At 46.6% G+C, this 16,796-nt stretch overlaps 1 protein-coding gene across 1 annotated transcript in view; it reads right to left on the reverse strand.

Annotated features, from left to right (window-relative positions):
* ROCK1 (Rho associated coiled-coil containing protein kinase 1) overlaps nucleotides 1–16,796 on the reverse strand; it is a 3,300,884-nt gene that overhangs the window by 284,128 nt on the left and 2,999,960 nt on the right. The gene's annotated exons all lie outside the window — the stretch shown is intronic.

Below are 16,796 nucleotides of genomic sequence, written 5' to 3' on the forward strand. Positions count from 1 at the left end.
ATGTGTGGCAGAGATGGCCACATTGCCGCCAGGCAGTTGTCTAGGACTGGGACTACCCTCTGCAGGGCAGGGGTGGCAGCCACTTCTCTGGTAGAATGGAATACGAGACCCTCAGGCACATCCTTTCCAGACAGATTGTAGCATGCAGATAATTATCTTCTTTGCCAGGGTCTGTTTGGTCACAGCGCTGCACGCATGAGCCCCAGCATAACCAATGAAAAGATGGTCATCTTTCCTAGCCTCCCTCATCCGAGAGACATAGTAGCTGAAGGGCCGCACCAGGTCCAGCTGATAAAATCTCTCCTCTGCCTTAGAAGGATGAGGCAGAGGAAAAAACACAGGAAGATGAATCATCCGAGAGAGACGAAAATCTGAGACCACCTTTGGAAGAAAAGAGGGCCTCACTCTCAACGTTACCTTCTCCTTGGAGAAAACCAAGTAGGGAGATTTAACAGATAACACGTGGAGCACACTCACCAGTTCATGGAAGTAATGACAACGAGGAGAATCACCTAAAGGGTGAGCAGTCTAATAGAACATGAATGGAGGGGCTCAAGCAGAGCTCTCATAAGGAATGACAAAACCAAATTTAAATCCCAGACTGGGAAAAGAAACCGACATGGAGGAAACTGGTTACACAAACCCTGCAAGAACTGCATGACAGTGGGGACTGTGAAGAATGAGCCATGTTGCGGGGACCTCTTGAAAAAACTAAATAGTGGCAAGGTATCCTTGTAACAAGGTAACAGTGCCAATCTGCAGGCCAGTTTGGGCCAAGGACAACAAAAATCCAAATCAGGGGATAACAGACAGCATAAAGTGCCCAGATCCCTCCCCCGACACCAAGCCGAATATTTACACCATCTGCAGGCATAAATAGACTTTGTACCGGGTCTCTGAGATGAAAGAAACACATCAAGGACATCATCTGACAAGTCACACTCCTTGTATCTCAGACTCTCATCATGCAAGCATGAAGGTTCAGGCTCCTGAGGTTTCGGGTGAAGAACCCACCTTTCCGATTTGGAGACTAAGTCAACGCTCCTCGGAAAGGAGCCAGGGAGGGCAAATGGACATGCCCAGCAACTCTCGACACCACATTCTTTAGGCCCAGTCCGGAGCAATCAAGATCAAAGTGGTTCTGAATAGGAGCAATCTCTTTAGAACCAGCGGAATGACAGGGATCGGCAGGAACACATAAAGGAGGCCGAATGTCAGTGCGTCCCCCAGAGCTCCCTGCAATTCCCTGTTGCAGAGCTGCACTTCCTGTTCAAACTGGATATGAATAGGTCCATCGGAGGAGTTCCTAATGGCAAGGGCACATTCAATCGACAAATGTTATCTCGATGTTCAAGCGGGTTGACTTGTCCGTCATGCAGCCGCATTGATCCGGGTGGATCAGTGATGGAATTACTGCCTGCAGTCTGTTTGCGAGTACTTTGGCAAGTATTTTGGTTTCACTATTGAGGTCTGGGGGTTTAACTGGTTTGGGAATGGCTACTATACTGGCTTTGCCCAAGTCATAGGGGAGAGTACCCCTTTCCTTAGAGTGATTAAACATTTTGTGTATAGGGGCTACTACCAGTCCTCCAATTTTTTTTTCCACGTCTCGATCGGGAGCCCTTCGGGGCCTGGTGTTTTCTACGAGTGGAGCTGGTCAATGGCAGTGGAAATTTCTTTTTCCGTTATATCTGTGTTATTTGCGATTGTTGAGCCTCAGACAGACTGGGGAGTGTGATATTGTCTAGTATTGTGTTCTGTACTAGCTGGGGTGGGCCTTTATAGAGTGTGGCGTAGTAGTCTGCAAAGTCCTCTGCGATCTCGTGGTCTGTTTGCACCGTTACATTTAGCCCGTTGCTTATTTCCTGGACATATTTGTGTCCCTCGTCACGTCTCTCAAGCCAAGCCAGTATTTTGCCTGCTTTGTCCCCTGTTTTGTAGATGCGAGTGCACCATTTCCCAGTGGGCCTGTTTGGCGTTGACCCTCAGGATATTGCTGAGCTTTTCCTTAGCCGTCAGGAGGGCCAGGTGCTTCTCGGGCATGCCTACGAGTAGGTATTCCTCCTCTCGTTTATTAGCTTCCTCCTCAGCCTCCGTTACCGTCTGCTGTTGGCCATTCTTTTTTGCAGAGATCCAGGAGAGTATCTCCCCCGGAGTACCGCCTTTGTAGGCCTCCCACAGTGTATCAGGGTTTTCTACTGTGCCCTTGTTGAGGGTGAAGTAGTCTGTGGTACAGTTGTGAACGTGGTCTATAACATCTGGAAAGCCCAGGTAATAGTTGTTTAGGCACGACGAGGGGGTTGGTGTGGTTCTATTTGTGAGGATCTCAATTTCTAGTGGTGAGCGATCCGAGACCCCTCTGGCAAGAAGGTTCACATTAATTACCCGATATGCGTCTTGTTTGGGGAGGAAGAAGTAATCGAGTCTTGATAAGGAGGCATGCGCCCCCGAGTGAAAGGAGTATCCCCGTTATAGAGGGTGAAGCTCTCGCCAGACATGGCTCAGGCCGAGCGCTGAGGCGAAGGCTGCTAGTTTTGTTGTGGCCTCAGGGTTCCTGTCCTGTGTCTGTGATCTAGTATTACATCCATGACGTTGTTAAAGTCGCCGCCAAGGATCCACAAGTCAGGTCGGCAATTTGCTCCTATGGCCAGGATATCGTCGAGTAAGTCCACTGGCAGTGGGGGCAGGAGGGGGGGACGTATACTGCCAGTACCCCCAATGGTCTCGCCCCATATCTTGCCCGTCAGCATCACAAATCTGCCTCTAGGATCCTGATTTACCCGCACTAATTCCAAGGGAAGGCGTATATGTACTAATAGCAAGCCCTCCTCCCTAGATCCCCACATAGAAGCCTGGGTGTATTGCTGTCCGGTAGTTTGTTCTGCAGAAAAAGGTGCATGATGTGCCCACTAGGTCTGTTTCAGTAAGAAGGGCAATATCGGGGGAGTGTCTGTTGAGGATTTGTGTGACAAATAGTTTGATTCCAGTACCCAGGCGGTTGACGTCCCATGTAAGGAATTTAAGGGATTTCATTCGGTTTACTTCCGTATCAAGGTGCAGCGTGGGGATTAAGCTGATCAGTGGTTAGGTTCATGATCAGGAGTAGGTCTACGTGCACAGCGATCCGAGTAGATATGTATGTGATAATCTGTGGGATAAATTGACCCACTCAGCTGTGCTATACTACATCACTTTGCTGCAGTGGTGCAACAAACCGCAAAATGGCCGCGCTGACTCCTGTGCACGCCAGGATCTCTAAGACTGCGTTTTTGCAACAACCAGAAAATGGCTGCACCACCCTGCCACACACATTTCAGGTTGGGTGGAACAGAGTACTGACTGCAGGAACGTGCCAGTGTGCTTTGCAACATTTAACATGGAGTGAAGTGAAAGAGGAAGCATCACTTTGCTGAAAACCCAAAACGCCTCTTTAAAATGACACCTCTTTCAATCTTTAAAAGTGCTGCTTGGCGCTAAACTCATCCAGTCCTTATGAACCACTGTGATTAAAAAGGCCCTGCAATGCCCAGCATCATACATTGTGTCTCAGAGGAACTGGCCACATTTTAATGACAGCTCCTGTCAAAAGTATCTTTAAATAATCAACCAGGGGCTTTGTTTTCATTTTACATGGGAAACGCGTCTATTTTCTTTGCAAAAGTATCTAAATCAGCTGTTCAGAGAAAGACTCTAAATAGATGCCCGTTTGAATGTATCCATGCTGCAAAACAACTCCAGCACTCAAGAAAAGAACCATGGCTACATAAAGAGTGTATTTGCTCGAGATGAAAACTGAATTTAAAGAAATAGTGAAATGTTATTTTTCTGACTGAAGAGAGAAAATCGCCTATGTAAAAGTAAATTGTTGTGTGAAGGCCTGTTTACTTAGCAATGTAAAAGGATTTGTTGCTGGTAAAAGTACACCTATAAACTGTTTTGATTCCACAGGTTTAAGTTAAGATGTAAAACTCATAGGTTAAGTTGGCAAGCTATAAAAAGAACTTGCTCTGCCAGTTGCCAGCCTTGAGAAAGGGTGACACCTCAAACTTCTGGCACAGTAAAGCGCTAATTGCCAGCTTGAAGGACTTGGAATGCACCAGGACAAAGAAACTTCACAAGCTCATCAGACATTCGTCTTTGCTCCAAGCTGGGACAATAGCAGGCTGAGACTCTCACCTGTCAAGTGTGAGGGGCAATAAAACCTTCAATCAAGAGAGAGGCCCCTAATCCTGCTTCAAAGAAACTGACAATTGACAGCAGTTGGGGGAAAGAAAAAAAAACTGATCAAGTGACAATGGACTTCCTTTTGGTTTTAAAGGCTATTTTGTAACTGAACTTTAAAGACGTTTAACTTTGCAGCAAGAATTAGGAAAAACATGAAAAGTTTGCAGTTCTAAATCTAATTTTATGCTCTTTCTTTGAAAACTTGGTAGAACTCAATACTGCATAAGGAAGAGAAGTTATAAAAAATGACAGATTACGGGGAAAGTATTGATGTTGCGAACATAACATTTTGTACATAAATCCCTGGGGTAAATGTGCATCTGTGTACAAAGTTGGGGAATTTTAGGCCACATCTTTCATGTTTAAAATTACCAAAATATGTCAGCAAGGCGAGACCAGGTCCCACAGACTTGGGGTTTGGATTGAAATATCAAAAAACATCCTTTTTCTGTGATTCAATCAGCGAAGAGCTAGGAGGAGACTTCTACCTTGCCCAATCCTGTTATTAGAGGCGCGAGTAGTAAGCCTAACCGGTCATATACTTGAGTGATGTTATCTGGCATAATAAGTAAGGGCCCCCGACAGCACACAGGACACACACCGATTCCGTACTTTCTTCCTGAATTCCTGCGTGGCGTCCGGTTCTTGATTTCTTCATCCTGTTTGATCCCGATTCCAGATTTTCATTACAAAGCCAAAGCCTATGCATTGCTGACCCGATTTTCAGCTATGCCTCAAATTCTAAAGAAATCCCCAAAACCCAAGTGAAGCATCCTGATCCAGCCTGGCTTGCTGCTACTAGATGCATGTTACGCTCACCTGGTTCCCACAGGGGCGTTGAACGGACCCGGACAGCTGCGGTCTCCACCAACGTGATGCGTAGTGAAGAGATGACAGTCTGGACTGGCCCGCCTAATCTTGTCTGCTGGACTCATAGAAGTATTCTCCTGCAAGTGGAGAAAGGGATTTAGCCACCCGTGGACTTTAGTGATGCCCCCCCAACTGTTCTCGTTCTCCCCACTAATCACCTCCGATATCCCCTCTTGGTAACCTCACCTTATGTTTTTAAATGATGAGCTCTCCATCCTGCATGGCATGCAGGGGCGCGTAGATACCAGTGACTTCACTGGTTTGAAGGTACTGGAGGAATTCCGGAGGAATATTGACTCCAGTGTCTATAAAGTTCAAAGAGTTCAATATGTCTGATGTTCACTCTTGTTCCATTCCCTCGTTAGGTTGCAGCTGGGTCCAAAAGAATATTGCCTGCAGGCAGCTGATGGCGTTCAGGTAAGAATCTGTATAACCAAACACTGTCCGGTAAAAGTTGCATGAGTTTAACTTGCTGTTTTCTCTCCCTTTATAGGTGCGGCATAGAAAGATGCGGCGAATTTAAGAATAATACATCCGGTGGTAAAGCAGGTAATCCTATGGTGGCAAAGAGATTGTCTTTGTCGGTTTTCTAGGCTCACCTTGTTATTCCTTTTGTTTTCCCCCCAGGTGCTGGGTTTCGACGAAGAAAATGATGGAGGCAGCACTGAGTTGAAAGATGCGGTGGACTGGTGAGTATAACGCGACGCTGCTGCTGGCGAAGCAACGCGTGCTGAAATAATGTCCTTTCCAGGCTCGGAGATGTGCTGGGTCCGGAATCAGGTAAGTAATCAAATAATGTCCGTTATCTAACCTCTTCTCCTTTCTTTTCCTTTTGTCTAGGAGCTCTGGATTCGAGGCGGGCGTGGCAGAAGACTGGATGCTGACTTGCAGACACGGTGAGCGTTACGCTGCTGGATGCAGGGTTAACACGAAGCATGAAGTGCTGTTTGGGCGTGGTTTAAATAGCCTGCAAAGTAGTCCCAGGTAAGAAGTTCCCCAGAACCACACCCGAGTAAAAAATAGTCCCTGTAATAAAATAGTCCCATCCAGGCCTCACGTTGGCTTGGACTCATTTGCAGCATGTTCTGCATAAGGTAAGTAAAGTCTATGAGCCTGGCACCTAAGGCGCCAGGACTGAATCCAAACAGCCCCCAGCCGGGGCTGTTGGGGTTTTAATGAGTATCTGGATGCCTGCTCCCGGGGCTGATGGACTGGATCCGGATGCCCAGGGGTAGGCATCATGACAATGCATGCCTGCTGCAAACTTAGTATCCAGTAACCAGAAGTGTCAGTCCAGTGCATTCCGGTGACCAGAACGGCCCAGCTGATCCTGTCCCGCCAGATTTGCCCAGCTGTCCTGTGTTAGACCAGATCTGTGTGGTGACCAGAACCCTTGACGGTCCAAAATCCTAAATTAAAGTCGACTGTAAGTATTAATAGGAATCCTAGAAAACCATAGCATACCTTGCCTTGTCCTATCCCAATCTCTCAACCATCCTATCCTTACCTTAATAACTTGTAACATTGTCAGAATCCTTATTGCAATCCTGTCCTTGATTTATCTTGCTAAGCGCCATTTCTTTAGTCATTTTTATCTTGTGTAAACCCTAAACTATCAATCCTATTTCGAGTGACCGGACTGGTTCCGCCAAGGCGGGCGCTGGGGATCTGGGGTTAAAGTCATGAATCAACTCTAGAGCTTACTGTGTCCCTCTTTGGTATTTTAGCCGCAATGCTCTAGTGTAGAGTAAAACTGTCCTTGTAAACATCGATTTCTGTTCCTTTTTCGCGCCCTTATTTTCCAAAAACGCACCTCACTAGATCTTGCATAACTCACTCAATTTAACAGCTAGAGACCTCATTTCATTTTCATATGGTACCTAGGATCCATAGCTCCCCCCCAACCCAAAAACCGCATCCACATTATTTCACTCGTTTTTATAAAAAAACGTTTGGTTAATTTCAGGCGGGAATGAGCATTTTTGCAAAGTTTTACACGTATTATTTTTACTATCAAATGTTTTAAACCTTCCATTCATTTTAGAAATGTATGCTTTCGCTCAATCTATTGCTTATGATTACTTGTAACTTTCCAGTGTTGCTCCCGTAGAGAATTGTACTTTTTTAAGGATTTTTGCACACATTCGTTTTATTCAGCCATTTCCGAGTGTCACTTTCACCTTGCACGGGTTCAAATCAGTTTCTCTCTCTTGTTTGGGGAGGGAAGGTTGTATTCGAATTCTGTTTCTTATTCCACATTTCTGATTACCTGCTGCTTGCTTATATCTATTTAGAATTGATTATTTGGGGGTTGAGGAATATTGCAGGGGAAAATCCTAACTTGAGTGCCAACTTTCCCAAAATTCAAAATTGTCTCTATTCCCTGGTGTTTTGTAGTTGTGTTAATAGAAGGTTAAGCTAAGTGCATCGCTTACATTCATATTGTTCTATCAACCCATTGGTGATTGCTGCCCCATATATTAAAAAGTGTGCGATTTTCTTGAACTTCTAAATAAATAAATATTACCTTTACCTACCAGCCTGGTTTCTGGTCCATTGTGAACCAGGGTATTTGGAAACGGGGTGTGATATGAGTGGTGTATCTCTCAAATATTGAACCTATACATAGCAAAATAAGCATTTCAGTTGTGCGCTGCATATTAGGCTCAGAACAGGGTGTATCGCCTGATTAAAATCCTTAAACTCCCCCATCCCCATTAAACATACGCATCCAGCAAGGCTTCTTGCAATAATCGAGCCGGATTCCCCGAAACCGTAAGCAACCGTGCCTTTAGGAAACATGATAGGGGAAGGAAAAACTTCTATACCCACCCTGTACTTCCCCTCCAACTTGAAGCACCTGTCGCTAGAACCGTGCACTCAACTAGTGCATAACCTACTTAGTCAAACGTATGCGTGGTGGCTACTGCTGCCACCATGGTGAGACTGGGACCAAGCGTTGCGATCCGCGTATGATCAATCACCTTTAAGCGGTCTCTTCTAGTCAGAAGTCATAAATGCCAATTTTCCGTCACCTATTGTCCGCCTGATCGCTCCCCCTCTCTGCAGACGTGAGCCGTTCCAGAAGCTGTGGTTCAGACCAGGCCAGGGACGGGCTGTGCTCTGGATTCCATTTGGGGTGCCCCTCGGGCGGATGAAGTCCCGACCCAGAAAGGATTTGAGTCTCCAGCCATGCCCACGCTTCTCTGCGGTTATGGAATAGGTGTATGACTCCCCCGTGATGCACCTTGAGCTGTGCTGGGAAGAAAAGCGCGTATTTCATGTTGAGCGAGTGTAGCTTTTCACAGAATCGAATATCTGGCGTGCCTTCTGGACCTCCCTGCTGTAGTCTGGGAAGAAGCCAATCTTGTAGCCAGTATATTTAATGGGGCCAGTGGTGCGAGCCATCTGTAGCACTGCATCGCGATCACAGTAGTTTAGGAGTCTTGCGCTGATCGTCCGTGGTGGCACTCCCGGGACCGGGTGGCCCACCAGGATCCTATTTGTGCGTTCAACAGGGAAGAATTTTATTTGTTTTTTCTCAACAAATAATGTGGTGAGTCATCATTCAAGGAAGAGCTCCATGCCAGGTGGTCCTCCTTTCCAAGGATGCGTCCGTTGTTTTGGTGCGCCGTCTCTTTGCCGTCTTCCGCCCCATTTTCAAGATGCTGATGTTTTTGGGTGACTACCGATAATTGCTTCTCCAGATGTTTGATTGCGTCTTTGGAGTCTGAAATCCTCTGTTCTGATTCGCCCACTCTTGAAGCCAGGTTCTTAAGGTCTTGTCGCAGCAAGGATACCTCAGTCGAGAGGCCACCTATCTTTTCCTTCATCGATGACCTGGATTCCCCAATGGCAGTGATAATGTCGCGGAGAGAGATCTGTGCATTCTGCTGGTCCCTACCCCATTCGCTGTTTCCTGGTTGCGTGTCATGGAAAGCTGGGTGCCTCCCATTGTGAATTGGTCTGTCTTGCTTTGCAGTCCTGGCTTTTTGGCCTTCTCTTTGATCATGTTAAGTGTCACGCTTATTTCTGGTAGTGGTCCCTGTTAGGCAGAATGATATGCAGTACCCTTCGGGAACACTACACATAATTCTGCCTAACACTGGTGGCAGCGGTGGGATCTACCCTAACTTTTCTACCACGATTATATCATATAAACGTGGGATTGGTTCAGGCTATTATATTAGCCTCGAACATAAACCTGCTTGACCAAATACATTTTATTTTGGTTCCGGCTGGGTTTATTCGCCATTTCTTTCTGTTAAAGTATCTCTCATGTTTTTCTCTGCATGCCAAACCGGGGATGACTCCTTTATTCACTGTCCTTTACGTGGGCTTCTGCACAGAAGCCCTCCTTAAGTCGCCTGATATTCTAGGTAGGCAGGATGTGAGGGAGGGATCTTCGGACCTTGCCATGGGTTCCCTTGGTAACCCAAGTCGTACTCTTGTCTGATTGGCTAAGGGGACTGGCCTTGCCAGGACAGCCACCCTGCTGTGTGATTGACAGCCAGGCTGTATTAATGGGGGACAACTGCATAAAAAGCAGGTCTCTGGGACTGGAAGAGCAGAGTCGCCACTGGAATGAAAGAACCGACGACGAACTGGAAAAAGAGGACCCCTACCACGACTGAACCGCCCGGTGCAGAAAAACCTTGATTGCTATCATCTGACTTGTGGACAATGTGGACAAGCAGGACAATGTGGTTATGTTATGAAGCTTTGAGTTAAGTCACAATGGCAAGGAATGCTAAATCAATTTTATTATTTTTATGTCTGTCTCTGTGTATATCAAATGATTTGTATGTATTATGTATAATTTGCAAACATATTTGTTTTTCTTTTGTATTTTATATTTGAAAGGTTGATTTAATTCAGCCAATACAAAAAAAAAAAAAAAAAAAGTGTTTCCTTCCTGGGACCATTGTCCAAAATGTCTTAATTCAAACAGAACTTTCAGTCTGGACACGGCTTAGAACCCGAAGGTATTGGCCTCCTTTGCCATCAACCTCTAAAAGGAGGTATGAGGTTTACCTGGGGATACAGGATGAGAAAATATCCTGCTCACGGGAAGTGTATAGGCCACTAGATTCTTGAAGGTCTAAGGCCAACCCCTGGATGTCCTCCCCATGGTTGTAAAATTCCTACTGAAAGACCCTCTCCTCCCTGGAGACCAGGGGTTAAAACCCAAACGGACCTGGTCCCACTCCTCATCATAGATACCACACAGCTTCGACATATAGGGTTGGAGAGGAGCATACTCCCGAGGTTCCACGGTGTCCACAGTGACAACATGAAAAACGAAGTTGGGCCAGTGCTGAGATTTCTAAGCCCGAAGGCGGTGTCGGGTGGAAGATAAGTTCTTCCCTCTTATTGGTCTGGCCAAAGACCATAGGCATGCGGGAGCGGGCCACAGTGGGCACCTTGTCAGACACAAAAGACTGGGTGGGTCCCGTCAGCGCCACGGGCGAAGCTGCCTTGACGAAGATGTCAAGCATATTCTGCTGAAATTGTTCCCCTTCCTCCGGGGTGGAGGACTGGGTGGGAAAAGGTATCTGCAGAGAACCTCTAGAAAGGTGCCTCTTCTTCTTGAAATAGGAAGAAGAATGCTGGTGCGAGGATGCATTCGCGGAGCAGGATCTCTTGCAGTGCTTCTTTTTCTTCTTCTTTTCCATACGCGTGCGGGACCTCTAATCAGACTGACACCTGTTCCACACGACTTTGAACAAGACCACGCAACACCACCCTTCACCCTGTGGATGAAGATAAAAAGCTGTGTCACCCGTCCCCGAAGGGCCTCGGGTGCATGGATTGACAAGCCCTGCAATCTTGGGTGTTGTGTTCCTCGCCCAAGCAGTTCAAACAAATCCGGTGCGGATCCGAAACTGACATTTGCTGGCCGCAGTCCACACATGGTTGGAACGCTGAGGCCTTTGCATGGTTAGGCATGGTGACAATGAATTCGAAAACTCGAAGAGTGTGTTGCTGTAGTAAATAGAGTGCATGGAAAAAAGGAACTGAGGTCGCTGGGAGCAGCACCTCAATAGATATTGGCCCCGACGTCCTGTGCGGCGCAAGGCATGAAGACGCATCAGACGGAGCACACACAGAACCCCCTGGCCATGGAAAAGTTTCAGAAGAGCAGCTACGCTGTGGGTATCATTATCATTGATGAGGAATCATGGGAAAAAGAAATTCATTAGAAAAAGCAATTTGTGGAGGCTGATGAAGAAGTTCCTGTTAGGGAGAATTCTCATTCAATGGCTAATTTCATTTATCTAGTGAGTCCCCCAGGAGCTTTGTTGGATTATCTGGAGTTATTTCTTTCACTTGGTAAGACTGTGAGCTTTTCCCCCACTCTTACCTATGTTTGCCATGTGTGTTTCATCTGTTTTTGAGATTGTGGACTCTGGAGTACACCACTTCAGTAGCCCCTTTCTTTTGTGTGTTACACAGCACCTTCAGTGCAGTAACACAGGGTTTTCTTTTAGACTTCGCACCGTCTCCATTTCTGAGGCTGACTACTGTCCTCCAGAAAAGGATAAAGTTGCCATTAACTTTACCAGTCATTTAACCACAGATCCAGTACACCCCATCTTACATGGAGTACTGGAAGGGGTTAATCCTTAGCCCTTTTTATCTGTACCTCCTAGAGCATTGTTTCGCTCTTTTAACCTTTAGACTTGGCTGGTGGCAGTGGTATCTACCCTAACTTTTCTACCGCGATTATACTATATAAACATGGTACTGTTTTAGGCTATTGTATTAGCCTCAAACTTAAACCCGCTTGACCAAATCCTTTTTCTTTTGGCTCCCGTCGAGTTTATTCGCCATTTCTTTTTGTTGAAGTCCTTCTTGGTTTTACTTTGCGCATCAAACCAGGTTTGCCTTCTTTGTTCACTGTCTTTTGGCGGGCTTCTGCCAAGAAGCCCTCCTCTAGGCGCCTGGGTGTCTAGGTGGGCTGAATGTGAGGGAGGGGGTGTAGTCACCCAAGTCGCACTTTGCCATGATTGGCTGAGGTGGTTGTCCGGGCTGGACAACCCCCCTGCTGCGTGATTGACACCCAGGCTGTGTGAATGGGGGATATTTGCATAAAAAGGCAGGTCTCTTGGGCTAGAAGTCAGAGTCGCCAATGGAACTACAAGGAACCCAAGAGAAGCGGAGAAGAAGTCAGCTGCTGCAACTATCCCGTCCCGGTGAAGCCCTGCTGCAGTCTTGAGCTATCTACCCTTCAACGACCAGAGAAGATCCAGTCCGGAGTCTTCTTCCCTTGAGCTTGGTGGGGATAACCAGCTCATCTTCTACAGCCAGAGGATCCTCTTCTTGGTTGAAAAAACTGCACACAGCTGTAGTGGTCTGGATAGCCATCTGAAAAGCCTCTCCTGTTTTTAAGGAGTGCACCTTTTATTCACCGTCGCTGCTGCCGGCCTCATCCCTGTGTGGTGCAGACCCCTCCAGACGTCCTCCTTCGCCCCAAAGCTCCAGGAACCAAGGGTCTGCAGGAAACTACCAGGAACAACTGCTGTGTCACCTGCCCCTGCAATGAATAAGGTAGTGTGTCCTGCTTGAGGAATCAGGGTGAATCCCTTTTCTTCATCTCCAAGGCTTGCCCGTGTCTTTCCTCCTTCTTATAACTTTTGCTTCCTCGTTTGACAATATCTAAGTACTCCTGGCTACGTTGAATCGTGAACTGTGCAACTGTGTGATCCTCGACAACAGGAACCTGGTTTCACTTGACACAGGCTCTGGCCTATTGACTCTTAAATTTCTGTCCATAAGTGTTCTATGATTCTGTCTGCCTTGACAAAAGTACTGCCTATGATTTTTGCCCCCAACTCTCTCTGGGTATCTCAGGTGCTAAGTGTGTTTTGCCCCGGTAACATTTCTTGCCGTGGATACGCGTTTATTTTATAAGACCGAGCTGCCAAAAAGTGATCGCAATTGTATTCCCGGTAACGTCTCTTGTTTCGTAACACCGGTACGTTATAACACAGGGTACTTACCTTGAGCTATACTGTACAAAGTGAATTGGTTGGTTGTAGTATATTTTACGTGTGGTTTTTGAATTAATAGAAGTGTCGTGTTTATAACAAATGGTTTAAAAATAAAAGTACTTATATTTTTTACCTGCAACCTTGAGTGAGTGTTTGCTTGAGTCACAGTAATTGTGGTCCCTTTGTGTAATCTCTGCTACTGCTCATATACTCTTGAGATAATTAGAATACAAAGTTTGGGCGGATATCTTGCGCTCTAACCATATGTTTTTTTAACTTTAGTTTCAGAAATTATTATTTTTATAAGTCCATCCTTTTTATCCATAGATTACTTCCAAGTCAATCCAAAAGGCCACTGGCATAATATATCTCCAAAATGAGTGATTTTATTCTTCGAGCAAACATACAGCCGACACGTGTTTCGACCTCAGGGCCCAAGTGTTCTCCCTATATCTTTTTGATTTTGGTTGTCAATACCCGACAATTTCATTTGACAATTCCTCTCAAGCCTGGGCGGATGATTATGTTCGAGTATTGTATCAGTAAATTATTTTTAGTGCTCCAAAGTTCATGGACCAACTCGTCACAGGCTCAATCCCAGATCCAATTCTTTAATAGGTGCTCCCTAAGATAAGCCTGGCAGCTCCGCTACTGCTACCACTTTAACATAGTAGTACAGGCTTGTACCAAAGGTAAAACTTGTATTGCCACCTGTAGTCTTAATTGTGTGTTATGGTCCCTAAAGGCACTGCACAGGATTCTGCCTAACAGTTCCTCTATAATAGCTCCTTAAAATAGTCTTTCAAAGACCAAGAAAAAATAGAATCCACAGGCACTTGAGGAGCTGGAAAAGTGGGTTGCAGTATCGGACAAAGATCCATGGGGAAATAAGGCACTGGCCTGGTGCTTGACTCCACAGAAATCTGTTGCCAAGACGGCCTCCCCAGTTAAGGGTCCACACAATGCAACACAGAAAGTGGGGAGGGGAAGGTGGTTCTGTTGTTGGCACCGACCGTTCTAAGGCTCTCTGTCCAAGAAGGCACATGGTGCTGTAACACATCAACTCAAATATCGGTCGGCGCCAGACAAGAGAGCAGTAGTAGCTAAAATAGCTGCTCCAGTGACGGGATGGCGGTCAGCCATTTTGTGGCTCATCAACCATCAAATACAGCATCACCGGCACAGGACCTGAGGAGGAATCAAGCACTGCAAGCCCTATGCATAGCATACCAATCACAGTCCCGATGTGAGAGACTTTAGACCCCTCCTGCGGCAGCTGCCTCTGGGGCCTTACCAGAACTGGTAGATCTAGCTTGCTCAGAGGAAGGAAGCTCAGACTTGAGACCGGTAGATTTGTTATCCCCTTTCTGGGGAAATTAATAGTTACTCAACGTAGTGACTAACGTACTCTTAGCCCACAGTCCCCTTTCCTCTATACTGTGTGGGCGTCCCTTGCGAGGGACGGGAGACAGAACCTTTTTCACCAGTAAAAATCTTCTTCCCCTTTAAATTTAGAGGTGCGGCCCTGGGCGCATGCGCTCGACTGACTCCGCCCACCGGCACCACTCCTCAGTCCCCATCGACACGTCGACAATATTTTACATTGCCTAATGACACCAGTATTATTAGGGATGAGGATGGTGTGATATATGGAGGAAAGGAGACTATGGACTAAGAGTATGTTAGTCACTACGGTGAGTAAGTATTAATTACTCTTATGTCCCGTCCCCTTTCCTCCATACTGTAGAACAAGTTACTTTCTTACCTGGTAACGTTCTTTAAATGGGATGACCCGACGACATATTCCACATTTATGACAGGTAATCAACACAGCTGTGCTGCTTCGGAACATTTTCGGCGTCTGCGTCGATGACGTCGATACGCTGTCCTCGAGGGCCTCCTCCGAGCCGACTTCACCGGATGTTATAAGTAGGATGCACGACGACCGTAGCTTCCATTGTAGTTTTTTCCCCTGAACATGTGGCACCAATCTTCTGCCAGTATGACCACAGAAAGCTTGCGGAAACATAAGCTGCAATCACATAAGAAATTCTGTAGCGGGGCAGGCTGGGAGGGTAGGTTGTGGAATACGTCGTCAAAAAATCCCATCGAAAGAAGGTTACCAGGTAAGAAAGTAACTTGTTCTTCGAAGGGATTGGTTCCTCCGACGTATTCCACATCTATGACAGACTCCCAAAGCAGTACCAACGTATGGAGGTGGGAAAAGAATTGAGAATTTTAGAATGCCCAATTAAATTGCAGAATAAAGGACCGCCTTGCCAAAGGCCAAATCTTGCCCATGGATAGAATCCAGGGAGTAGTGTTTTACGAAAGTATGGATAGAGGCCCATGTGGATGCTTCACAAATGTTACGAATGGGAACACCCCTCTGCAGAGCAGTAGAGGCAGCCAGACCCTTGATAGAATGGGCCCGTAAGCCTACCGGAGGGTCCTTACCCGCCAAGCGGTAACGTTCAGAAATTGTCAAGATAATCCATCTATACAAAGACTGTTTAGTAAAAGCTTGTCCCAAACGCCTTCCAGCGTATCCTACGAAGAGCTGATTGTCCACTCTGACCCGGGACATGCGTGAGATGTAGAAACTTAAAGCTCTCCTAGGATCCAACCTATGGAGCCTCTCCTCTTCCTTACCAGGATGTGGAGGAGGATAGAACGCCGGAAGAATGACCTTCTGTCTTAAATGAAATTCGGACACAACTTCGGCAGAAAAGAAGGACGAACCCTAAGGACAACCCTGTCCTTATGAAACACTGAAGGGTGGCTTAGAAGATAGTGCCTGCAACTCACTCTGCGAGCGGAAGTAACCGCAACGAAAAATACAGTTTTAAAGGTCAACAGTCTCAAAATACAAGAATGCAAAGGCTCAAATGGAGCAGCCATTAGTTATTTTAGAACCAGGTTCAAATCCCAACCGGGCACCTGGAAAGGTGACGGTGGGAACACATTAGTGAGCCCTTTCAGAGACTGAGAAATTAAAGGAATTTTAAAATAACAACACTCCTTAGACGAGCGCTTAAATATGGACAGCGCCGCCAGGTAACCTTTAATGGTACCCACTTGCAGGCCCTTGTGGGCTAACGAAAGCAAAAAAGACAGAACCACAGGAATGGCACACGAAAAAGGATCCACGTTCTTAACCCTGCACCAGTCGCAGAACTTTCTCCAATGGCAACGGTACAGGGACTTTGTTGCAGGCCTTCTGGCCGAAAGCAACACCTCCATCACTTCCTCAGGGAGGTCCCAATCCTTATACCTCAACCTTTCAGAAGCCACGCATGAAGGTTGAGAGACTTGGCCTCTGGATGGAGAACCTGACCCCCCTCTCGCGAGAGCAGATCGTCTTGGTAGGGAAGAGGGCAGATGAACATGTCGAGAAGGTCCGGGTACCACGTTCTCGGGGCCCATGCCGGAACAATGAGGATCATTCGGGAACCGAACCTCCGCAGCACTTGCGGAATGACATGGACCGGAGGAAACGTGTACAGCAGTGGGAAGGACCACTCCACTACGAACGCATCCCCTAAGGCTCCTCTTGGAGGAAATTACTGCAAGCAGAATCTTTCACACTTCTGGTTCACACTGGTGGCAAAGAGATCCAATTGTGGGGTCCCACAAAGGACGAAGATCTCCAGGAGAATCTCCTGAGCTAGCTCCCACTCGTGAGAGACCGTGCTCTGCCTGCTCAGA

The sequence above is a fragment of the Ambystoma mexicanum genome, chromosome 5q, assembly GCF_040938575.1.
Source record: "Ambystoma mexicanum isolate Mex_15411 chromosome 5q, UKY_AmexF1_1, whole genome shotgun sequence".
NCBI classification, from domain to species: domain Eukaryota; kingdom Metazoa; phylum Chordata; class Amphibia; order Caudata; family Ambystomatidae; genus Ambystoma; species Ambystoma mexicanum.